Raw genomic sequence first — 26,371 nt, 5'->3', positions numbered from 1 at the left:
TGTTCTGTTGCACAGAAATGTTTTCATGAGCCCACAGACTCAACAGTACAGCATTTGGTAACCCTTTGGTCACAGGACTAAAATATTCTGCAGTGTTCAGATATAATCCCATCAGGACAGAACCAAGGCAAATGAAATGTGTAATAGCCAATGTTATAAGTGAAAAGAAAAAATAGTACTTTTAAGGATTATAAGTACTGACATAAGGGTTTGTGCCACCTCTGTCATCCCTGGTTTTACATGGACAGAATCAAACAGTTCAACCCAAAGATATCAGTTGTACCTGTGAGTACAAGTCCCACATGCACAGCTTTTAAAAGCACAAGTTCTAAAGTGCAAAATGTCCAGAGTATCTGCTTACTGTTGGCTAGAGAGCATGCTGTCGTAGTGAAACTGCTAGAATGAGTACCTCAGAGACACAGTGGATACACCAAAAGAGTGACGCTGAAGGTGTGAGGGAAATGTATTGTTGTTTGGAACTATGGCTATGCAAACTGCACCTGGACTTAGCAGATCAGTTATATATGAAGACAGACTACCGCTCTTTTCTTTTTTTTCTCTTGTAGAGTTCTAAATTTCTTTGATTCAACAATAGAGACTCCCTCAGGCTTTTCTGCTTCTTGCCAGCAAGCAAAGTGCTGTCCACTGCCTTGTACCTGTCATACCAAAACAACGAGTTCATGTCCCTCTGCTGTTGGAGAAATCCCTGAGCCTTTTTTTTGTCCAAGGCACTGGCTGCAAAATGCCTGCCCTGATGGTGCACCTCCTGAACTTGTGTTTGCCTGCCTTGCCTCTTCCCTTTACTCATTTAAAACCAGCTTTCTGTCTGTCCCTCCACAACATCTCTTGCCATCTGGAATAACTTTCCAAAATCTCTGCCTCATCAACTCAGCATCTCTTTCATATCTCATCTGAAAACACATCTTTGTCCCTCTGTCTGAGCCTCTTAATTTCTTTTACTCTCTTCTCTTCAATATTGGCCTTTATATCTACTTAATATGTTCTGCAAGCAGCATCCTTCTGCCACTGTTTTAATTTATACAATGTAATATCCATGGTCTTGTATTATTTAAATTTATAAAGCATTTTGGGATAGAGTTCACCTGGAAGGAGCTACGAAAAATAAAATTGCATTACATTATTAATAGACTGTTAAACTGAGTTTACTCTGTAACCATCTTCTTTTTCATCTTTTTTCTTTATTTTTATTCTTTCTTATTTCTTCTTCTTGTTGTCTTTCTTTTTCTTCTTTTCCTTTTTCCTTTTCTTCTTTTTTTCCTCTCTTTTCTTTAGTAGCTCTTAGAATATATCATTTCTCAAAATATAGCCAACAGACATATATTCACTTACATACTTTCTAACTTCAAGTGAGTTGTGAGGAATGCAAATTTCAACAACTCCATGTGATGATACATCCTGGGAAGTATATAGGAATGCTACCCAGTTGTGTAGGGAGGGGGCTAGGATGGGCGAGGCTGAACTTGGCAAGGAATGCAAAGAATTATTTTTTTAAAGGCTTCTGCAGGTGTGTCAGCAGGAAAAGAAAGGTCAAAGAGGCACTACTCTCCCTAACAAACATTATTGTCAAGCAACTGTAACAACAAATGAGAAAACTGAAATGCTCAGCATTTTTTGACCTAGGCTTCACTGATGACACCTTTTCCCACACTTCTTGAGTTGAAAGACTGCAAGACAGGGAGTAGGGGAGACAAACTCTTCCACTGTAAGAGAAGATTAGGGTTTTGACCATCTGAGGAACCTTCAAATGTGTAAGTCAGACCTGATGAGATGCACCCTAGAGTGAAGTGGATGATGTAGTTTTCAAGCCACTTTCAATTATACCTGAAAATTCCTGGCAGTCAGGTGAAGTCCACAGTGGAAAAGGGAAATACTGCACTTGTTTTTAAAAAAGTATGGAAAGAAGGACTCTGGGTACAACTGGCCTGTCAACCTCAGCTCTCTACCTGAAAGATCATAGAATAGATCCTCCTACAAGCTATTGTGAGGTACATGAGAAATGGTTTAAGACTGACAATACGCTTTCATCAAGGACAAGTCTTTCCCCACCAGCCTAATGGTTTTCTGTGTTAGAGTGGCTGCATGAGTGGATATGGAAAGAGTGAAGGATGCTATATACCTGGACATCTATAAAGCCTTTGACATAAATACCTCAACATCATTCTCTCTGGATTGGAGAAATATGTATTTGATGGATGGATTGTTCAGTACTTGAAGACTTAGTCAGATGGTCTTATCCAGAGGGTAGTGGTCAACAGATCAATGTCCAGATGGAAACCAGTGATGTGTGCTGTCCCTCAAGGGTCTGTATTGAGACCAATGGTGTACAAAATCTTCATGAATGACATAGTAGAATTGAGTGCACCTTCAGCAAGTTGGCAAACAACACCAAACTGAGTGATATGACTGATGCCTGAAGGATCGGATGCCATGAAGAGGGGCCTGGACAATCTGGAGAAATGGGGTCCTGCACACCTCATGCAGTTTGACAAGGCCATATGCAGGGTCATGCGCATGGACCAGGGCAACTCCTGGTGTCAGTACAGTCTGCAGGATGAAGAGATTGAGACCATCCCTGAGGAGGACTTGGGGGTAATGGTGGATGAAAACTGGGTAATGTGCACCCACAGGCCAGAAGGCCAACCATATTTTGAGCTATAACAAATGAAGTGTAACCAGCAGGTCAAGGGAGGTGATTCTTCCCATCCGCTCCACTCTATTGTGAGTCCAGTTGGAGTACTGTGGCCATCTCCAGAGTCCTCAGTACAGGAAATACCTTGACTTGTTAGAGTGGACCACAAAAATGATCAGAGGGATGGAACATCACTGCTATGAAGAAAGGCTTAGAGTGTTGGGGCTGTTCAGCCTGAAGAAGAGAAGGCTCCAAGAAGAGCTTTTGAAGGTCTTTCAGTACATGAAGAGGGCTTATAAGAAATATTGGGGCAATCTTTTTAGCAGGGCCTCTTACAACAGAACAAGAACTGATGTTTTTAAACTAAAAGAGACTAGTTTTAGACTAGAAATAAAGAAGACTTAGTTTACACTCCAGGTTGTGAAACACTGGGACAGGTTACCCAGAGAGGTGGTAGATGCCTTATTCCTGGAAACATTCAAGGTCAAGCTGTACAGTGCTCAGTGCTCTAACCAACTTATTTGAAGCTTTCCCTACTGAATTCAGAGGAGTTGGACTAGATGACTTTTAAAGGTCCATTCCAACCCAAACTATTATATAATTCACAGATTCTATATTTTTTTAATTCTATGACTTTAATCAAGAAAACTTCAAGTTTACTGCCCTATTGCTCTTCTACCTTTGGACTGCTAGTGCCCATCATGTGCCCCTGAAATGTGTTTTATCTGAGTTCAGAGTACGTACCCTCTGTTATCTTAATAGTAATATTAAATAAATGTGTGTGATTGGTATAATCTGAAAGCAGTCCTGTTCAGAGCACCTCAAAAAAAGGGTGAAACTTGGAAACAGAAGTCACCAGAAGAAAGGTATATGACCTTGGAGAATCAAAATGTGTAGTCACACTCCTGGGCACAGAGAAAGAAGAAAGCTGCAGCAGACTCTAACAGTAAGATTTGTTAACTTGCAGTTCTACCAGCATGGCAGAGACAGTAAGAATATGCTAGAAGGTTGGGCTGCACAAATATGCACTAAGGAAAGATGAGGAATATAATTGTCCTCCTGCTTCCTGAAAGTCATGTTTGGGGAACATGATGAAGGTGCCAGTGTCTCCAGAGCACAATGGTCACCTGGCACATTTCATGTCCAGTGTATTGGACAAAACTTTGCACATTTTTGCCCACAGCTGTGCCAGGCCTTTAATAAGTTGGCAAAGGATCTTACAGAAAAAGAGAAAATGTCAGATGAGAATAGAACTTGGGAATGAATTTTGTCCTTCTGGTCAACTGAACAATGCAGCAGGACAATTACGAAGCAACTGCAAAGGCAATCAGGCAGAATAATTCAAAAGTATATCTTAAATTTATTCATTTCCCATCCAATTATTTCTTCACAAGTTGAATAAATATGAATATAAGTCAATTAGGGTAGAAAATCTTCAAAGTCTTTCATCAAATTCTCATTTTAAGTTTCCATTTTCATTTTGCCTTTCTGTTTCTGTCTCATGTGTTCTCTCTCTCTTTTTTTTCCCCTTTTCATTTTGCTGGCAATTACCTGCATGAAACTTATTTATATGTTTAATTTACTTTATGATTACAGGTACATTCTCATACTCTCTGGTAATTATTGCTGAAGCAGGATGTGCTTGACATTAGTAACAATGGCTATTCTTAACAAAAGAGCCCACACTCTCTTTCCCAAGAAATGACACACAGCTTTCCTCAAAGCTGCACAACAAGAAGAGAGTAAGGTCAGTAGCCTTATTAGTCTAGAGACCGTATTACCGTAAACTGTATGGTAGGTCTTAGGCTGGGGCAAGTCATTGTAACTTTGGATTACTGTGAATTACAATGTCTAAAGCTCTGCTCCCTTATTTTTATGTACTGCCTTTCCTGTGCTGTTAATATTGCAGAATATTTTATGGACACTTCTGTTCTGCAGGTAAACAAGATGTTTTGAGATGCTCAGAGAAACTAAAGAAAGGACAATTATAGAAAGGAGGGTGTAAGAGTAAAGGCCTTTAAGCTACAAACTTCAGGAAATAGCCTAGCATCACTCCAGCAATAGATGAGTCCTTCAAAGTATTCTGTGTTAATTTCCTTGAAGCCCTTCCAGTAAAGGAGTGCAGACTGCAAAGCAAAGGCAACCACAGTTTTTCCCTGATGCTGGAACTTTCATTTTCAATTTTAAAGCTAATAGTTTTTGTGTTATATTATTTGCTTCCATAAATTCAACTTTCAATGCTGTGATGGTTTGGGAGTTACCCCGCCCCCCCCACACTTTTGAATTTGCCCCAGCTAACTCAGACGGCCTCTAGGAATATAGATGAAGCAATTTATTTACAGCTAGCAGAATTTACAAGCAGCTATTTACAATATATACAGTTATATACAGTTATATACAGAAATATACAAAGGATAAACAATACAAAAGCACAACTCCCCTCCCAGAAACCTGAGTCCCCAGGAGGGGCTCTCAAACCACCCCAACACCTCCCCCGGCCCTCTCAACCTTACCCCAGTTCTCAGGAAGAAAAGAGGTGCAGCCAAGAGGTTAGGGAGCAGGGTTAGTAGGAGCAGGGTTAATGAGATGTGACCAGGTCTAAGGCAAAAGCAAGAGAGGAAACAAAATGGAGAAAAAAGTCTTTCTTCTTCCCAGAATTCTCAGCGAGACTATGAGAGAAGTTGACATCAATTGTTTTCATTCCACTGCCCGTTATCTAGTTCTGTTACCAAAACATTCTAGCTTGCTTCAAACTAGCACAAATGCCATTGTGTCTACATCTGGAACCTGAGTTCCCTGAGGCATACAATTAATTGCTAACGTTTTTCTCTTAAAAACTTTTTTTTCTTGTAGAGTTATTTACTTGTTAGAAGATGATGGTGATGTGGATGTGTCTTCTACATACCAAATATCAACAGCAAAATTGATACTCTTTGTGTAAATGCTTTCTACTTTCCTGATACTTCGGATACTTGTTACAACCTCATGGTATGAACAATACCATATGGGACTATAAAGAGGCTGGTTTCCAAACTAAATCAGTGCAAAACAAAAGAATAAGTATGTGAGTGAACTCATTATTGTTTTGGGGGAAAAATCAAACAAAAAAAGAACAAATCAAAACATGACAAAACCAAGCAAACAAACAAACAAAAAACACCCCAAAATATCATTTAATGGAACAAAATGTATCTTAGGAATTTGTTTGAACTTACAGAAAATATTGTGCATGGCAAGTATCCAGCTCTTAATACAGTCTTCTCTCCTTAGACCAAAGGCCATGATTCTCCTCTTGCTTGTATCAGCACAAACTAAGAATAATTAACTGAAAATGTATGGAACTGCTTTACTGCAAAACCAGTGTAATTGGCAGAAAAATCAAGTTCCACAGATTTATGTTAATTTCTTGATAATAGAATTGGTTGATGTTATTTTAGTTTCTGATTCTGTTTTCAAGGTTAGAAGAAAAAGAGACAATGTGTTTCCTTACACACACAGCCACAATCTTCTTAAATTGATCTTCATTTCAGCACAGGATTCAGAAGCTTTACTCTCATTCAGAAGAGAATACTCATCAGGGCCTTGGAAACATTCAGCATCTGCCTCAAACAAATTAATCCTTTGAAAGATAAGTAGCCATTATCTTAGAAGGAATTAAAACTTCCTTAAGTGGATGATTTTCTTGTCTATTACACTCTTTGTATAAGCTTATTCAACAGGGAGATGTTTAGAGGTCACTGACACTGTGTTTTCTGCAGGTATTGATACATTTTCTGGAATTCACAGGAAAGCTGTAAATTTATAGAGCAGTTTGCTCTGGTACATCCTAGTCACAGTGCTGTGTGTTCATGTCATGAGGAATTAGGCAGGCGCAGAACGTCTGGATAGCATCTTTAGTCTTTTTAACCAACAACCTCTTTTCAAACCCTTTCCCATTGTTTCCTAAGGAGGTGGCATGGGTTTTTCTGATAGCACATCTGCTTATGTAAAGCAGAGACTAGTCAAGACCTCTCTAGTACCCCGCAACTAAAGCACATTCTTCCTAGGGAAGAAATAAAAATCTTTTCTTGACCTTGCCATGGCTGCAATTTCTGAGTCCTAGAAACCTCCCAAAGACCTTTCATCTGCATGTGCAAAGGCAAAGTTTGCTGGGCTATCATAAGATGTAGAGTGGCTCTTGATACTCTTTTGTCAAGTAGTATCAAAGAAGGGCTTTGCAGTACAGATTTTAGATGTATCCTAGATGAAGATGTCAGTTTCCTCATACCTGCTCCATGACCTAGTGTTGCTCTGGAGGCCCAGGCAGTAATATTCCTCTCTAGGAGAGTTTTACCCACTCCCCACTGCCAATGTCCATTTGTAATCAAGGATATGTTACTGGGAGAGGAACTCTTTCAACAGAAGTCATGACTGCTTCAAGTATTTTCTTTTATGATGACTGACTTTTGGACCTAACAAATCACTTCAGCATTTTGAAAACACTCACACAGAGAGAGAAGGCAATAAGTTGAGAAGTTCTGTTTAATGGCATACTTTTAGCTTTACCATCAGAAGAAAAATGAAAGCAAAGATGGTACCTCAGAGAAAAAAACACTTTCTTTCAGTAACCCAATGCTCAGACTTTTCACTCATGATAGAAGACTATGCCCTTTGGATTTTAGCCAGAAGCAAATGGGCTAGTGCTTATTAGATACAATAAAGCACTATTTTAGTCTAGACATCCTCAAAAGAGCGCTCTACAGCTTATTGGGTTTTTGTTTGGATTTGTTTGTTTGTTTGTTTGCTTGTTTTGTTAGGGTTGGGTGTTTTTTTCTTCTTTCTCTTCTGGACCATCCATGAGAGAGAAGTAATAGACAGTCTAAAACACTCTAATTCCACAGCTGTTGCAATAAGTGGGAACATTCTACTAGATAAGCAGACTTCTTTAGAGTTTTCTGAACTAATAAGATAGTAGTAATGACCTTGTTAGTAGATGTTAACAGATTTTAATCACTTGAGCTGTTACAATATCTGATATACAAAGCAGTAGGGTTTTAGGAGGAATGAATACAGCACAAAGACATACACAAATCTAGCACACCTAATGACATTTACAAACAAGGAGAGCAAGTGGTTCATAGAAGTCAAAGTGTGAATGTCCTGCTAGAGCTGCAACAACAGTCCAGTCGCTATGTCTTCACTATTTTTTCTTTTCAAGTCCACACTACTTTACCATGGATATTTTTCATTTCTTAAGAAATTCATATGGTATATTCAGACAAGGTCCAACATCAGAAATGTCTACTGTTAGGAACAATTCAGAACTAGGAAAATGATAAAAGACCTCAGACCATTTACTATTAGAAGAAGAAAAGTTATCTTCATGCAGATAACTGAAGTTATAAATGCATGTGTACATAGAGAGCATATGCCCCTCTGAAGTAATTATTCAATAATCCTGAAATTATTTATCTAAATTTTATTTCAAATACAAGCAATAATTGAGTCTTTAAATCACATTTTTTATTTCTATGGAGTTGGAGTCATACTTAATCTTGGAATGTGAACTCTTCCTGAAAAATAAATGAAAGCGATGCATTTTTGTATGCAGACATATGCTGAAATAGGAAAAATAAACACCCTTTTTCATAAATCTGTTTTCCCTTGGCAACGAGACAGCTTCTGATGGAGACATAATCACTGAATTATTTCTCAGCTGCTGTTGCCACTAGCATCCCATTGAGAAATAAAATCAGAAAAAAAAATTATATGCTATATTCATCAAAAGTGTTACTCTTGTAAACAGTTCAAACACCATGCACACACCTACACGGGAGTTCTATACAATAGTGTATACTTAAAGAGCTGAGTCTCAAAAGGTGCCCCCTCTGTCTTCCAATAAGTAAGAATTTTATTTACTTTGTTGTTGTACATTCTATACCTTGAGACACTGAGATCTGCTCCTGTCAGCTTAGGAAAGTCCTGTTATACTCCTTAGGTTGAAAGTATTTTTTTCCTCCCTTTTTGTTGCGTATCAGACTTCAGAAACTTATTTCCACTAGTTATGCTGCCGCAGCCTTACATACTGTTATGAAGGGGTTTTGTCTGTGGTTGGGGTAAGATATGAGGCTGAATTTTGAAAGGTTTTTAAATAATTTAATAATATATACAAAGAGAATTTCCCCCAAACTTATATACAGTTAACCCACACAAATTCTTTGTATGCGGTTAATGAAACTAATTTACAGAATGTCTATTTACAGGAGGATTAAGCAATTTGGTAGAGGTTTGGAAAGGTTTTGGGTAGAGAGTCTTGTGGCATAAAGTGCCACTGGTAAAGTCAATGAAATTTCTTAGCTACTTAAATTGAGAATGTTCAATTACTCACATTTCACAGTATCATTAAGGTTGGAAGAGACCTCATAGATCATCAAGTCCAACCCTTTACCACAGAGCTCAAGGCTAGACCATGGCACCAAGTGCCATGTCCAATCCTGCCTTGAACAGCTCCAGGGACGGTGACTCCACCACCTCTCCAGGCAGACCATTCCACACACTAATTGGAAGTCACAGTCTCTGTGGTCCCAAATATGTGTAGCGAAAGCCACGTAGTCGATCCTCGTGGATCTAAATAATTCAGTTCAGCTATTGGGGCGTGCTGTCTGAGAAGATTCCACAGGCGCGATCGGGCTGATGCGGCGAGCTGGAGCGGTGGCCGGCTGGAGCGGTGGCCAGCTGGAGCGGTGGCCGGCTGGAGTGGCGGCCGGCTGGGAACACCTTGGTCGATCGCCCAAGGATCGGTGCAAAGTACCATGGGACAGAGTCATACACAGCTAATAAAGGTAGTGGCCCCAGGCGACGAAGAGCTGGGAGAGGTGAGCGGAGGATGGTGGCAGGAGCCCTTTGTATACCTGAATTGCCCTATTTATAAGATGTGGGCTGAGACTGATGGTCCTTTGGCCACAATACTGTCCAATAAGCATCTGGCAGCAGGCCAAAACATGCCAAATAAGGAAGAGTCCGTAGGTCTGGTACCCCCAAATATGAGAAGAGCACAGGTGGGCCATGCACTAAACGCGTGGGTTTATGCAACCTATTTACATCAACCTTACATAAGCAGGGCAGGCCAGACTCTAAGGTGCCAGGCTTATTGTGCTCCTTTGTCCTCTTAATGTGTTTTCCCCTGGTTTAGACAGAAAAACACGTTTTGGCGGGAAAACATGTCCAGGCAAGCATAGGCCTGTAAATAAGCCTATTTGGGCCTATGTGGCCCTCCACCACACATACATGATGCCAGAGGAGCCCTCTCAAACCCAAAAGCTTTGCTACTCAGATAATACCCAAAATTTGCTTGACTCGAACCTCAAGATACAGAGAATTAATTTTTTATGTCTGTTTTTCAGCTGCTTATCCACAACCCCCTGGAGGTACTTTGGTTATTTCTAGGGAAGGCAGAAAGTATCGCTAAGAAAACAAATCTATCCTCACTAGGCTTATATTTGTAGCTCCATTAGGATTGTTTTAGCATATACAAAACACAAACATTTTGAAACGTTTGCTCTTAGGACATTAACACTTGCCCCTGCATCGGAAGAAGAGTAACTAACATGGGAACTATTAAAAAAGGCTGCGATTGCAGTGAGATCCTCACATTAGTAATGGACAGTGATCCTCCCAGAAAGGTTGTGATCTACCTTGTGAAAAAATATACATAGCTTATTCTGTGTCTTTTTGAAAACTAACACAGTTCTTTGAAACCATGCTTGAAACTGCTTACTGCTGAGAATCTTTGTAACAAAAGTAAAAGCAATCCAGTCCTTTGCAGTTTCAGAAAGGCATGAGAAGCTCTATACTGGTGGTGCCAAATAGCAACTTCCTCCAGCAAACCTAGTTAATCAAGTAGAGCCTCAGATCCTAAATGCTTGTTGTGGTAGGCCTGAATAGGCCAAAATAGGCTTATACATGTCCTGGCTTGCTCAGACGTTTTTCTGCTCTCCCTCCTTCTGTCTTGGGGAGAAGCAACCATAGGAAAGAGGATGAAGTACCAGGAGCCATTGAGTCTAGGGACTCTGGCTTGGCCAGACTTGTTTTGCTCCTGTTTTCATCCTGTGGTAAACAAGGTACACACACTTGGGTTTAGCTTGCCTCATGCAAGGCCTGTGTTTTCCCAAATTTGGGTAAAGTAAGCCTGTGGTTACACCTAATACAGTCAAGCTGGTTGGTTGGATGTTTGGTTTTGGTGTAGCATTTTTTTTTTGTGTTAAGCATTATTATATCCTAGGAGTGATAAATAAGGATAACATATTTTGATTTCTTTGGTAATTACTCTGATGACACCATGCAGAAGACCATGCAATGGACATACAAATATTTATCTTTCAAGCAGATCATAGGCTCATTACACAAATCACATCTGGGATCTCTTTCTCTGGCATTTTACCTGTTGCAGAATCAGAAAGCCAGTTTTGAGATGTACTTTCTTACCTGCAGAGGTCTGGATTGATAACTTTTTTTTTTTTAAATCTGTCCATGGACAGATAATGATAAGAATTATTACACCTTCTTGGTTTTTCACCCCTTATTTTTATTTTGCTTACTTTTAATGGCAAGAGTCTACCATTAGAATTAATCAAATGTGTAGAATGTATTTTTTCTATTTTTTGAAGCACATATTTATTCATGTATGTTTTCAAGGAAGATTGCTTTTGAGACATAAATGTTCCTGGTCACTGTTGGTTAGAAAGAAAGACTCTGGCTTCATTCTTCTCCTGAAATGTTGACTTCTTAGATTCACAAGTTGATGCTTTAACACAGTTCTCAGAATAAAAACTTTTTGTTTCCTCATCTTTACCGTGAAAACCAAAACCAAATTGTGAAACCAAATATCACCAAATGGTTTCCACAGTAGGCTCACACATGACTTAGTCCTTTGTGAAATCATCTAACTGTGATTTCCTATGCAACAATTAATTCATGAGCTGCTACACACTGCTAGTGTGTTCTAAAATGATTTCAATGATCAAAGTAAAAAAAAACCAGTGTACTATTTTTCCAATCAGAAATCACAAACAAGCTGCACAGTATGATAGTAACCTGAATTTTGCTATATTTTAGAATATTAGCAAGGAAGTTTTACTAAAACCAACAGTAAACAAACAGAAATTAGTGAATCCTGCTTATGCATACATGCACCTAAGAAAAAAATATCATGCATCTTACCCAAAATCTGGACAACCTGAGTCTGGAGATCTGAAGTACATCAGCAGACATCTAGAGCCCAGAAGCTCCTCACCACAGCGCGGGATCTGTGGCTTGCTAGGATTGTGGTTTAATTCCAGCAGACAGCCAAGCACTACACAGCCACTTGCTCACTACATCCACCATGAAATGGGAGATAAAATAAGAAAGGTAAAAGTGGGGGAAAAAAAAGTGGTTTGAGATAAACATAGTTTAATAAGTTTTAAAAACAAACAAACGAAAAAAAACCCTAAATGCTCAGCCTAGCCTTCAGGTAACAGCAGCTCTGGCAGACTTTCCCTGCCCCTGTATTTATTACTGTATAGAATTTGCATATGTATATATGTACACATATGCTGTACTTATTACAGCATCAGACAGCATGAAATCCCTTAGATCAATTGGGATCAACTGTCCCAGCTGTATCCTATTCCACCTTCTGACTCAACCCAGCTTACTCACTGGTAAGACAGAGTGAAAAGCAGAAAAGGCCTTGATGCTGCATAAGCACTGCTCATCAGTAACTAAAATGTTGCTTTAATATCAAAATTATCATCACCACAAATCCTAAAGTAAGCATCTCCTATGAAGAAAATTAATTCTATCCCAGCAAATATGAATACAGCTAACTGTCAATGATGTAGACAGAAAGTGATCAGCAAAAAAAGCCAAATCTCTTTACCCATAGACACAGAGAATGAAAATTAACCTGGTGGCATACGCATAACCAGAAAACTGAGCAAAAAGGGTCACTCTTTATCTAGGTTCTTATTAGTTCACACAACTATCTTCTGATTGAACTATCTTTTATGAATCTCAGGCCACAAACTTCTGCTGGAAAACCCAAATTCCTAACTCAAGGCTTTGAAGTTTGAAAATTAATGTGGTAAAAAAATAATTAATTTATCAGGGCTAAATCGATCTGCTTATTCTTCAAAGGCCCAGAGGATAGCTTGGGATGATGAAAAAAAGAGTTTCTGGTCTGAATAGGTTCCTCTGCATATTATTGTTTCATGGAATTGAAGAGATTTTGGTCTTTCATTAGCATCACTTCAGATAGTAGCTTGTAGCAAAAAAAAGGTATTTTCCCAGAGTTTTTTCTAGATACTGCTATTTTCTTTTCAGAAAATCACACTCAATGTAGACCAAAAGTGGAAATGTCTGTCAGAAAAGAGAATTAGAGAATAACATGGAATCCGTAAAGTGTGCTAATGTCCAACAATACATTTATATAGGGAAAATTCTGGGGAAAAAAAAAAAAGCCAAGGAAGCAACAAATAAACATAACAACAACAAGAAAACCATCCCTACCTCTGTGTGTTTATTGCAGGGTGAGGGAAAAGGGGGGGTGGGGGGGAGGGGTGACAAAAAAAAAAACCTCAAACCATCTTATTTCACAAATAAATAAACAAAAAAAAGGAAATTTTCTTATTATTTTTGCTTTGATTTTAAAGAAAAATCCTAAACACACTACCCATATTTCTGGTTACCACTGCAGAAATGCAATGTGAATCATGTGCTTGAAACTAAAGCAATTTCAGAAGTTTTTATTTAGGTACATAAATTTCAACTTTGTTGAATCAGAGACATGAGTAGGAGACAAATAACCCGTCCATTAAGGGAAATAGAAATGCCTGATCATTGCTCTCATTAATTTGTGCTATAGAAACTTTTCCACATATACCCTTCCACATGTTATTTGACAGACTTCAAGTATTAATGTCTTATACCCCTCTTTTGAGTGATTTTGCAGATCACAGAAGGAAGGCAAGAAAGATTCCAGACTATATTTTTGTTAAGTGCTTCAGTTTACTAACAGCTACCTTGAAATATGAAAACCCTGTTTCTCAGTGATAGCTCTTCCTCACAACAGCCCTACACACATTAAACACTCAGCAGTTCAGTCAGAGCAGCCTTCTGTTTGGAGCACAAATGCTGTATATCTATGCTTGAAGAAACTTTTGAAACTGGCACTTAAGTGATTCATTAAAGCAATAATTTTGAGTCCTAAATTTCTTCTTTAATCCTTGAGGTCTAATTGAGAACATAACATATTCATTCAGGAAAGTGACCAAAGATCTATTAACCCTTAAACCAATATTTTCATGCTGAACTTCGAGCATGCACTTTGGTGTTTTCCTGAACTAATATTCTGATTCCACCACTGGAACTTCATGGAACATTCCCAGGTGTTACAAAAGTATTCAGTAAACACAGACCCTAAGTTCAACTTCCATATGGAAATAAGAATGAAAAAGCTCTCCCTCATGGTTTACAAAAGTAGCTTTCTTACTTGGGTCAAATGGTGTGCACAAATGTAGCTTTAATGGTAGCTATAATGTTTCTGAATATAATGCACTGGACGCAGTGGTTCAGGCAGTCAGTGGTGCTTGTTTTACAAAGAGATTAATCAGGTGCAGAATATTAGTAATCTCAGTATTGTATTAAGTTTGCACCAGTGACTGACTTTTTCTAAAGACTCTAAACCATTTTGAAGTGATTATTCCAAATAGCTCATAATTAAATGCAACTAGATTTACTTGAACATGTTTGTCATCAATGCCAAAAAAGGGTTTATCTATCTACACTGGAGGAAAAAAAAACCTTTCTTCTTTATAGAGGGCTTGTACAAAGTCATACTACATCTGATGGCTCTCCAAATGATGCAAGAAAGAATTGCTTTTGGCAGAGGCAGTTAAGTGGTTGAAATGTGTGATACAGTGAGGAAGAGTACAAATTACAGTAATGTGGTACTGGTGCTAGAAAACATGGTTTGACAAAAAATAACAAACACCATTTTGACCTAACAGGAATCTACAGTGATAATTTGGAAGGTGGAAGAAGATATGAAAAGAAGTAGATTCTAGCTGTTTCTCATTTTAAAGGTTCACATAAGAATCACACCCCAGTGCATCCAGATCTCCATTTCTGCATAGGATTACCACATGTTGTGATCTATAGTTTTGGCAGATTACCAAAGAATATTATAAGTGTGCCTGTAAGACACATTTCTAAAGCATTCCAAAGCTCCTTTTGTCTAGCCGCTGAGCTTGACAACACATGATTTATTGTTCTTCATAATCATGGCAGGGATATAGAACTTGATCTGAGACTCTTCTTTTTCAACTTTAAAGGTGTATTAGAAAGGTTGCTTATGCTTGATTTTACATCATTTTGACCTACAAAACCATTGGCATGACCTCTCACGAGAGTCTATTCCTTTCCATGCAAAGCAATTTAACCAAAGTGCTACTGAAAAGAAATGTGAAAACAAGTAAAAATGTTAGCATTGCCAAAGGATGCTTATGAAGGTACTAAAATTCTTTCTGTGATAATGATGAAGATGAGGAAGGAAAAAAATATGGCAAGAATTTTGACTTTTATGGAAAGATATTACTGACTACAGATCAAAAGTACCCAAGAAAATAATCATTAAAATAAATAAACAAATAAAACCCCTCAGAGTATTTAAAAGTTAAAAAAATAAATTATGGAATATGTGATAGTGACTTATTATCAACTGTCTTATTGCTAAATTTTCAAGTCTACAGATTGAGAATTCTTTCCTGGCGTCTTGCTCTGATACGGAACATACAAAAAACTTCAAATGAAATCCCAGATGTGAAGGAGAGGAAGTGAAAAATGCAGAGACAACATAACAGGTTAAAGTGCTATGAATGGGTTAACCTGTCCATTTCTCTTCAACACAGAAATGAGGAAAAATTATCACACACACACAAAACAAGCAAGCAAACAAACAAAACCTCTGAGTACTCTGAGTTGAGATAAAGAGTGAAGAGTTTAACATAAAATAAAATAAGATAATGTAGACATTATAGTTACCTGTGACCACCATGAAGTTTAACCATTTCAATGGGAAATGTTCTTCTCCTGCTCCAGTAAGTGACAATAGACACTAAATACAACAATTTCTGAAGGAGAAAAATGAAGAAAACAAGTAGCTCATAGGAAAAATCTCACTGGGAACAAAAGGGTTGTGTGAGTTCCAATGACCCCTGCCCCAAAGAAACTGCATTTCCAGCTTTATATTTTCTGTTAGGATGAATCTGAGCTGCCTGCAGAAGTAACTTTTTGTAAAGTGCTCAGGAAGCCCTGGTGTTAGAGTTCTACTTCAGGATTTATAGAGTTTGGATGGGCTTCAACCAACCATTCAGCCTGTATGTGTGTTTGGGTAAGTAGTATCAGTACTAGAGAGGCTTTATGAAAGGCCTTTGGCAGAACTAGAAGTGTAAAGGGGAAGTGTCTACCAAGTTACACTGTGGTGAACTTTTAGGACACCCAGCAAAGATAAGCTCTTGAGTCTGTTCATAAAACAACATTTTTGGGAAAATATTTCTTACAGAACTGTGACTCTCTTTAAAATAAACCAATATTCCCTGGCACTTCCCTGGAGGCCCTGGAGCTTTGCACATAAAGTGATGAAGGGTCTAGCTGCCCTGAGGAAAAAAAAAATCATATTTGAAATACCTCTTTGTCTTTCCTTAGCTAATTAAAAGTGCATGGCTTGCCTGACATCTGACTTTCTATGTTCACATACCATTCTTGTGTAAAATGCAAGTGAAGTCTGCAGTTACTGAGGCTCTCTGCATTGAAGTTCCACCAACGTTTTTGCAAGAACACAATAATTTACATAGACCTGTACTGGAAGGAGCTACTCATAGTCCTGAGCCTTAGGTTCCTGTGTCCTTCAAGGTATGTTAGAGCTTCTCTGACATGTTTAAAGTATACAATGAAATATTCCTCATTTCTAGCCACAGACTCCAGCTAATGAGTACATACAATGCACAGAAGCACCCTTCTTCACCTTGCTGCAGAGAGTAATCTTCCAAGGAATACACCATTCTAGACAACAGATAAGACCTCAAAGAATATCGCATCAGATGCGCAGCTGGTTATAGGTTTGTCTTTGCCTAAACAGCAAGTAACACACATAGGAGCAAGGATCGTGCCTGCAAAGTGCAGACGCACGGACATACAGGCACACGCACACACGGGCACACGCACACACGGGCACACGCACACACGGGCACACGAGCACACGGACACACGAGGCGAGATGGTCGCTCTCCAGGGTGCTGCAGGAGGCGGCCCTGCGATCTCCGGCAGCTCCCTCATCTCTGCTTGTTGCAGGATTTTCCTATTTTCTCCCGATGAGAGACACTTCAGGCTATAAAACTCAGTTTCAGGTTAAGAAGAGTTTGTGTTTCTATGGTCAACGACAAGTAAAGCTTTTATGCAGTAGATATGCCACTTGACACGCAGACACGCAATCTAGAGAGGATTTCATTTAATTCTTGGTCTTTTAAGAGCCTCCTGCCACATCTATTAAACTCATTCAGTTATAAACACAATTGTAAGACTACTCTCTCTGTACTTGTCAATGTTTTGCAATTCAGATATCACATAAATTGAGGCTTTATACTTCCTTCTTGTTTAATTACTCCTGAAAGTCACTTTTCTTTCTGTTCTCTTCTGTACCTTGAAGGCATTCTATGCTGTCATTTTCAGTAGCTTTTTTTCCAGACCTGTGCAGACGTGACACCAGTTGTCAGCAAATGTATTTTGTAGATTGTTCTGAAGCTGTTGTCAGATCTGCCCACCTGTGTATTTACTCACCTGGGATGCCACACCATTTATAAAGTGCAATCTTTTTATATATCAATTAAAAAAAAAGAAAAAAAAGAAAAAATGCAGATCTGCAATTTTTAGGACTTTATTGATAGACAAACTGGATGTTCACATTAACAACTGCCCTCTCAGCTTTGCTGTGTCTAGCAGAATGGTCTTCCAGATACTGTGTTTATCCTTAATAAAACAGTAGATTTTATTTTCCAGTTCACCACCTAGCTGCTTCACAAGAGAGGGGATAAGTTTCGCTTCAAAAATTAGACTCTGAGCTTTGTCTAAACCTGCTAGGAATTTCCATTTCATCAGTGCAGTCTGCTTTGAATAATTCCTAGTATGTTAAGCTTTGATACTCAAAGAACCTATTAAAAAAATGTGGTCATGCAAGTGAGAAAGGAAAGGAAAGCTCAGTGATTTTCTGTTAGTAAGGCAGTGCTTCATGTTTCTGGTGGCTGAAAGCAACCTCCTTCCTTGCTCTGCTGGAGGACTTAAGGGTTTCTACAGAGAAGATGTTCTTAGTCCCCTAGCGCTAGGGTGCTAGAGATCCAAACTGTGATGTAGCAATTTTTCAGTAGCTTTCTCTGAAAGATCTAAGTATGCTTCATAACACTTCTATGCATGCATTGCTGTGGACACAGACAAGTGATTACATAGTCTTCTCTGTTAAAGGTTTGACCATAAGTTCATTTAACTCATTTACTTTAAGCTGGTAAGTACTTATTTGCAATGCATAGAGTCTGGTTTCCTGGTGCCTCAGTTTGGATTTCTTCCATCCTTCCTTCTTGTTCTCTATTAGTCTGTGCCATTGGGGTGGTTAGCTGTTCTCTTGTCCCACTCTCACCAGCATTTTCAGGTCATCTGTCAAACACCTTCCTCCCCTGTGCACAAAACCATTAAAACCAGCTGCTCAATGGATTGCTGGAAGTAAACAAGAGTGGAAGCCCCAGGGAGGCCTAAGCAGCAGCAGAGCAAAGTGATGTGTGGTGGTAAACACAGCCTTCAATGAAGGCTGGTGCTGGTCCCTACTGGGGAGCAAGGCATCCAGCTTGGGAAATCCAGCTGCCTCCCCTTCTTGCTTTGCACTTTAACAGCCTTGTGCTGCTCATAGCAAGTCCTCATTTACAAGTGTTATGTCTTCCACTGAAAGATAAGGGATTCTCCATGCTCTTTCCAGTCCCAGTGGGCTAAAACTGGTAGCAAAAAACATCCAAGGGAAGAGGTACTCCAAATAAGCATGGCACTCCAAGCTACTTTTTTCCCCTGAGAGGCAAAGTGTTGTCCAGCAGCAGGGGCCAGGAAGATGATTAGGTCTCCAAAGGAAAATCAAGTGTTTTGTTTTGCAGAGCTGTCTGTCCCCTGGGTCCTCTGAGAAAGAAATTTTCTGGCTGGGAATTCAGTCATCTAAGCTATGACAAACAGGCCCAAAAGTAGCCAAGCCATCAAGAACCCTTCTGACAGACATCTGCATGTCTAAGCATGCACAGTCCCTCCTTCCTTCCTCATAAGAAACTTGGCAAATTGGAAACAAGCAAAGGGAGCCTCTCTACTTGGACGTTTTTATCTGTCTAGACATAGAAAGAGGCTAAAAGGAGAGAAGGTCCAGGTGACATGGGCATTTTTGGGAGAGGGAAGCCAGTAATTCTGCCTGAGGTCTGCCTTTCTCTCATACCCCATCTAACCCAAACCCTATTGCAAGAGAGTGAAGCAGGGGTGGAGCAGGCACCACGGAAGCACAGAATTGACCCACCCAGGGCACTACATCCCCAGATCCTGTGTAGCTTTCCTCATCCTTGAGGGGTCCTTCAGTATCTGCACATAGCTCTTTGACCCCTGGATACAAATGAGAGCTTGAATCCAAAAGGGGCTGCATCTCCCGAGTGCAACAAAAAAAAGGTGGCGTTGGAAGTGCTCCTTGAGAACACTCCTTCTGAACCCCTCACCCACCCAAGGTATAAAACTCTAGTCCTGGAGCATGTCCCAATGAAGCAGCTCCACAGCTTGGAAGATGAAGCCATTTGGGAGACATCTAGCTAAAGACAGGGACACAGGTCGCAGCAAAGTGTCACTAGAGATCACTTGGTATCACTGGATACAGATTTCTTTTGGAAATCTCCTCATTGAAAGTTGCTATCTTTGCCTTCCTGCCCCAGGAGAGCTGGGTGGAATATCATCCTTAGGAAACACTCGCTTCCCAAAGCACTTTCCTTTATTAATGTAAGCGAAGCGCTGAGCGCTTTGTTCTGTGGTTTTATGACAGATTTATCTCTACAGCTGTTTCACACACTCTAAGTCACTCGGCTTCCCTGCCCTCTCTCATCTTGCATGAGTGCAGGGTGGAAGGGCAGTGGGAGGATGCATTTTAAATGTTTTAAGTTCAGGAGCAGCATTTTTTTTCCTCAGGAGGTATGTCTAGCACCTAGTGCTCTGAAGATAGGAGCCGGTAGTAACAGATGCTCTGTCAAACTTGAAAGACGTTGCTTACGAGGGAATCATAGCATGCCACCAGGATGTATCTGGGTGTATGAGTTTGTGGGAAGGAATCGTCACTCTCTTCTAGAAAGTTGTAGACAAGGCAAAGTGAAGGTGGGGGTCACACAGCAGGGCTGCTAGCATCGACCTTTAATTTCCACGGAAGATCACGGGGGTGGGGGGAAGGGATGTGTGCGACGAAAGGAGGTGGTCCCACGCTTGGGTTAGGTTTGAACGGCAGAGGCGTCCTACCCCTCCGGCGGTCCGAGCTCTGCATCCGTAAAGCCACACGACCACATAATGTGGCACTGGGGAGCCCCCTGCAGCTAGGCAGAGCCGCGCCGAGCCCCAGCTCAGAGATGTTTTCCTTCCGTCCCTCCAGCCCTGGGAATTAACCAGTCCTGCCCCGAGTCTTAAGCTCCTGCTCTGTCATAGAGCCAGGGGCAGTCCCGAAGACTGCCGTGTGCTTCCAAGGTCACCCTGGGGCAGAGCCACCACACTCTCCATGCTCCTAGTTTTGGGAAGCGCTGACTCGTGCTTGCGGTGGTTGAGCTCTAATTAAATACCGGAAATCAACGTGCACAATCAAACACTCCGACTTCGCTGGCGGGGCGGGGGGAGGATAATAAAAGGAAGAGGAAACCTGCGTTGTCCCCTTTGATGCTGCTAATCATCTTGATTAATGAATGTTAAAATATGTTAAACACCAAGGTCTTGGAGACAGCCCGCGGGAGGCGCAGGAGGCGGCCGGAGATCAGGCGGGGGCTCCGTCTAGCAAAGGACGGGGCAGCCGGGCGGTGGGAGTGGCCGTCCTCTGCCCCGGCGTGTCTGCGCCTGCGGTGGAGGAGCCCCCCAGGCCTACAGCCTACTCATGGTTTTCTTCTAACGTTCTGGTACCAAATCACATTTGAGTTACTCGGATAACTGTCTCCTAACTCCGTAGTGAAGTCCAGGCAAAAATTTCAGTAAGGACTAAGTAACCAAGAGGTTACTCAGTAACCATGTTCCAGCTGCCTTGATGCTCTCAAAGAGCTACAGGAGATCCGGACCTTGATTCTGTTGAAGTGTTTACAGGTAGAGAAACACAGACTTGTCTAGCAGTGAAGCATGAGTACCTCCAAAATCCCATCTCCAGATTAGGTCTACCACCCATAACAGGGGAAATACCCATCCCAAAGTGAAGCAATATTTGCAGAGTCCTGTTACCGTGAAGGCACATCACTCACTTGGAAGTTAATCCATCCCTGAGATCCTTCCAGGATCAACAGATAAATGCATGTGAATAGTCTAGGTGGCTCCTCTGCTTGAGGCACATCCAGGCCAAATAAAAGGTGTTCTGTAAAGTGAGGGTGAATTTGGAATGGAGAGCATGGGAGAGTTGGGATGTGGCTTTGTTGACCTTTCAAGAAGAGAGGTGGAGCAGGAGAGAGATGTCATGCAACAGCTGGAATCCAGGGTCACCTTCATAAAAGGAAATCCTCTCTCCTCTTCTCTTATCACTTTCTCTCTATTAGTCTTCAGTCAGCAGATGAGATGGATTCCTCTCTCCTGCTTTCTACCCCAATAGCTTCTATCTGAAGGGAAAAAGCATCACCTCAAACCACAAATCAGTTCCAGTCCAGGAGAGAGGCAAAGACAAACCAGATCTAAAGGTGTTTATATCTAGTTTTTTTTCCATTGAACTGTCAAGTTCCCTTAAGCAAAGTAAATATTTTTCAGTCTAGAGACTCTTAATCAAAGTGGAATGCTTTACACCCAGGGAAAATTAACTCTTGTTCACAAAACACACATTTATCCTAATTTACGCTGAGGAAGCAGCTTTCCATTAATTCAGAATAATAATCAGTTTTCAAAACTAAATTAGAGTAATGTTTGGAGACTCAAACGACAGCAATAATCTAAAAGCAGGATCTCTTTCTCCTCTTGTCCATCACTTTAGACTTGTAGCTATCAAGGAACTGAAGGGGGAGGGGGGAGGGGGGGGGGGGAGAGAGAGAGAGAGAGAGAGAGAGAGAGAGAAGAAAAGAGTTAAACTGGAAAAGAAATGTGGAAATTGTAGCTGAAGACTTTTTAATGAGGAAGAGGGGAGTGTCTGAAGGGAAAAAGAGGAGAGCGTGTTGAGAGATAACAAGAAGCAGTAATTTCTGTTCTGCAAAGCTACCAAATCAGAGAGCAGTGCTGATCTTATTGGAGGAGAGGCTTCAAGAGCAACTAATCCTGTCATATTGAAATAAAATTGTAAACGTTCTCTGCAAAAATTGCCTGCCCATTGCGACTAATCGAGCCTACTTTGTGCTTTCACACACACACCACACCCCCTCCCACCCCCGCAGACGGCCAGCAAGCAGACCCACATCTGCAGCATCCCAGCAAGGACATTCACCTGAGATGCTCACCTAGGCTACTCATTTCCCTCTCGCATCACCACCCACACGAAGGTTGCCCTCATTTCCTCAGAAGAGGTGGAGGAAGTATGAAATATAACCTGCTCACCTATGAATCCCAGCTTCTGCTATTTTTAATTTCTCCACTGTTGTCTAAACAGTTAAGCCAGGTATAATAGCACTTTTTCTCTAATTTTTTAATTTTTTTTTTTTTTTTAAGATCAGCTTGGCTGAACTGAAGCAGAGACTCCCAAGGGTCAAAGTCACGGAGGGTGTGCGAGTATATGTGTGTGTCTGTGCGTCTGGGAGGGAGAAAGCGAGCGAGGAAGAGACAAAAACTCCACCGCCCCGGACAATGCTACCTCTTGTTTAAAGCTTCCAAACTGTTATGCCTTTCCCCCATTACCACAGTATCAAGTAATCTGTCTTCCCCCCCACCCAACACCTCTCCTCCCGCCCCCCTCTTGAAGATATGGAGGAGAAAGATAAAGCAGCTGCCTGCGGGCTCTGACTGAGCGCAGCCCGCATGTCTCTGCCGCCAGAGCCGGCGCGACTCCGCAGCGTCGCTCACAACGAGCCGCTTGCAGCGGGATGGGATGCAACTCCTGGTAATTGGATCACAGGTAGGAAAGCTTTGGGCTTTACTGACCCTTCTTTTTTTATTTCCCCCCACCCCACTCCTTCCTTATTTTCTTTTTCCCTCCCTGTATTTTGTCTTCTTTTCCCATCCTCCCCCCGCCTTCATTTTTCTCATCTTCTACCCTCCGCCCATTCCTCGCCGCACCTAGATTTAATCTACTGCTGTCATAGGAAAGCTCCTGCCAAGAAAACAATGTCCGAGAAACGAGTTTACATTTTGCTTCCTAGCAGAACAAATCAGGGAAACTTTTGCGGAAAGGGTCTATAGCAGTGTGGGTACCGGGAAAAGCCAGCGAGGGAGAAGGCAAAGCGATTGCCTACAGTACAGAGCCCTTCTCTGTTGAGTTACAGCTCCGATACTAATCCCGGAATCGAGTCTAAAATGGTATAGCGGGAAAGGAAACGCAGCAGCCTGACTCAGAGAAATCCTCTCATTTTCCAGGCGCTATCTACAGGTCCTTATATAAATGCTGCATTCCTACACAGAGACATCTCGTGGACTACCAAACCCCTCTGTGACATGTTGACGACTCCTGTAAAATGTCACCGGGATCCGGGAATGGAGATGTACCCGGGGAGCGGAGCTTGCCCGTGAAGCTCCCTGGCTGACGGGCAGGAGGGCAGAGATGGTGCAAGGGGGTAGCCCTACAGGGGACCACGCAGAGATGCCAGGGTGTGAGGGGAGGAGGTTTTCACTGCATTAGTGCGGTCTCTGGTCCCCCCAACTCTCTTCCTGGGGAGCGTGCGCCTGCCGGGGTTTGGTGCCTGTCTACGCTGCCGCAGGTCTCGCGTTCTGTCCCAGGGCGAGGGATCGCGAGTGGGAGCTCCGGAGGCGGAGAAGGTGTGGAGTTTCCCTGGTCATTTCCGAACCACTTCCCTGGCTCTATGTCCCTGAAGGTACGGTCCTAGTGCATCCAAAGATGCAGTGGGAGAGGATGTTCAAGGACCAAGTCGGCTCACGCCACTCCCTCGACTCGACCCAGTCCCTAGCAGGGCTGAGACGGTCCCGGGCATGCCTTCGGGTTCCTTTTCCTTTCGTCTGTGCTGCCACCACGTTTTTTTTTTTGTGGCCAGAAGGAGCGAGCTAATGCCTTTGGAGGGAGCTCAGGTCAAGCTGTGGGAGGAAAACTGCCTGCCAGAAGCTCTGGGACACCGAGGTCCTAGCACCCTCACAAACTCCAGATATTCCGGAGGCTCTAGAGGGGCCGCTGCTTTTCGGGCTGCTTCATCTTGCCTGCGATTTAGGACCATTGGTCGCTTGGCGCCTTCACACTGTTCCGTACCCCTCGCCGTCTTCCTCTCAGTTGCCCAAGTGCTCTGGTTATGCCCCGCTGGGGTAGCAGGCAGACTAAAAGCGGCAAGGTCGAGTTGTCCCTCCCGCTTCTCTCCCCGCAAGGCGGCTGGGCCAGAGGGCTCTGCCCCAGCCGGAGAGCAGCTCCCGGAGGGCGGCTTCGCCTCCACAGCGCGACTCACGGCCGGCTCCGAGGAGAAGCTGCCAGAGCTGCAACTCATTCCCGCGGGCCTCGAAGTGAATTTGTACACCTTCGCTGAGGAAAGGCCAAGCACTATTCCTTTCTCCTTCATAAAACGTTGGGGTTTCCTACTATTTTCTTGTGACAAACTCCCTTTAGGGCATGGAGAGGTACCTTTCTGTTTTTTTTCCCAACTGGCTGGAGGAGAATACAGATGAAGGGGTAATTCTTGCTGAAAATCTAGCTGGAAAAAGACAAACCCATTTCTCTCCATTTTCATGTGTCAAACAGTGTGTTTGCACACATTGATTTGTTCCTATTTTCTAAAGATCACCTTCCCTTTGGGGAGAAAAAGAGGCAAGGGGGAGAAATAAGAGGTGGGGGAAGGGATAGACACTGCTCAACAGTCTGCTTTTTCATTTTTGGAGGGAAAAACACACAGCAAACAAACCCCAGAAAAAAGACTGACAATAAGGAAGGTCAATATGGGAGATCAGAAGTATATACACTGTCTGCTTTTATGGTATTGCATCGTCTACAACCACAGCTCCTAAGTAAACACCAGCCTTGATTGTATGCTTTATGACACCAACTGCTCTTGACGATTCATCTGTAAACTACTTCAAGCTACACAGAGCATTCTCCCTCTCTCTTTTAGGTTCTTTGGTTATAACTTCAATTGAACTTCTCCTCTGAAGGACCCTTCAACTACAAAAGCAGCCATGCTAGCTTCTGTGTCAGGAGAATGGGAAGTGCAATGAGCTTGTTTGCTTGGCAAGCATTTGCCCCGCTTCACATCTCTGTCCCTATCCACAGCAGTCTGTGAATTCTGCATTGCAGTCACTCCTGCAAGGGGCTCTGTACATGGGGAAGGAGGTCTAGGGTGTCCCCAAGTTGCTTTGGATGGAGGACAACATAAAAAAGGTCCCATCCACTATCTAAAAGGTTATAACTCTGCATCTGAGCAGAGTTTGGGGAGATCTGAACCACATGTCATCAGGAGTGCTGTACCATGCCTAGGAAAGAGACCTAGACACAGAAAGGGACCGTGTCTGCATGTTCAATTCTGTAGTCTGCTGTCATTTTGTTTTTTGCCTCTGGATTGAGTCCTTGTGTGTGCTTCATGAGTCCCAGTTATTCAAGTGCTCGTATCTTTCAGCCTATTGGGTGTCTAATTCGCTAGTCTTCTGCGAGCGTCTACTATGAAATCTCCCACTGTTGTTGATAGAGTCTCAGGTGGTTACTCTGCTCCACTTCATTCCTGTAACCCACTCACCCATTCACCCAGTCTCTTCACTAATATCATGACCTACTTGCATTTTCTGGTCTTGTTTCCATAGCAATGCAGCATGGGGAATGCAGACAAAATGGTAATAAATAATCAGATTCTTTTTCTGTGAAATCAAGACTTCTTTGAAAGTTGAGTTCAATTTAAAGGAAAGTGAGGATCTGCAGAGTTGGATTTCCAACCCAAAACCCAGATCCTCGCGCCCTCTAGCGCCAAAGGCAGGCGAGGGAGAGCATTCTTGGACAAGGGATGCAAGCCTCTATCGTGAATCACAGGGAAGAGAGAAAAAACAGGCATGACATAAGGATATTCCTCCTTTGGTCTGTTTCCAGTCACCCATTTCCTCTTCTAAAGCCTTAACTACTAAAACGCTTCAGCTGATCCTGAAACCTTCACTCAGATGTTAGCGTTGCAGGTCCTGTGAGTTGGATTCAACTACAATAAATAGGTAGGAAGATATTACAGCTGGGAAACTCAGTTTGTATCTCACCATTTATTCACTAGTTTTGGATTTCTGTATCTTTGATCTTCTCGGCTTGGAGCTGATTCTCAGAGATGTGAAGGCACAGAAGAAAAATCCTCACTTTTGAAAGTACTGCCCTGAACT

The sequence above is a fragment of the Pogoniulus pusillus genome, chromosome 15, assembly GCF_015220805.1.
Source record: "Pogoniulus pusillus isolate bPogPus1 chromosome 15, bPogPus1.pri, whole genome shotgun sequence".
In the NCBI taxonomy this organism is placed as follows: domain Eukaryota; kingdom Metazoa; phylum Chordata; class Aves; order Piciformes; family Lybiidae; genus Pogoniulus; species Pogoniulus pusillus.
Note: the sequence above shows the minus strand (reverse complement) of the source record.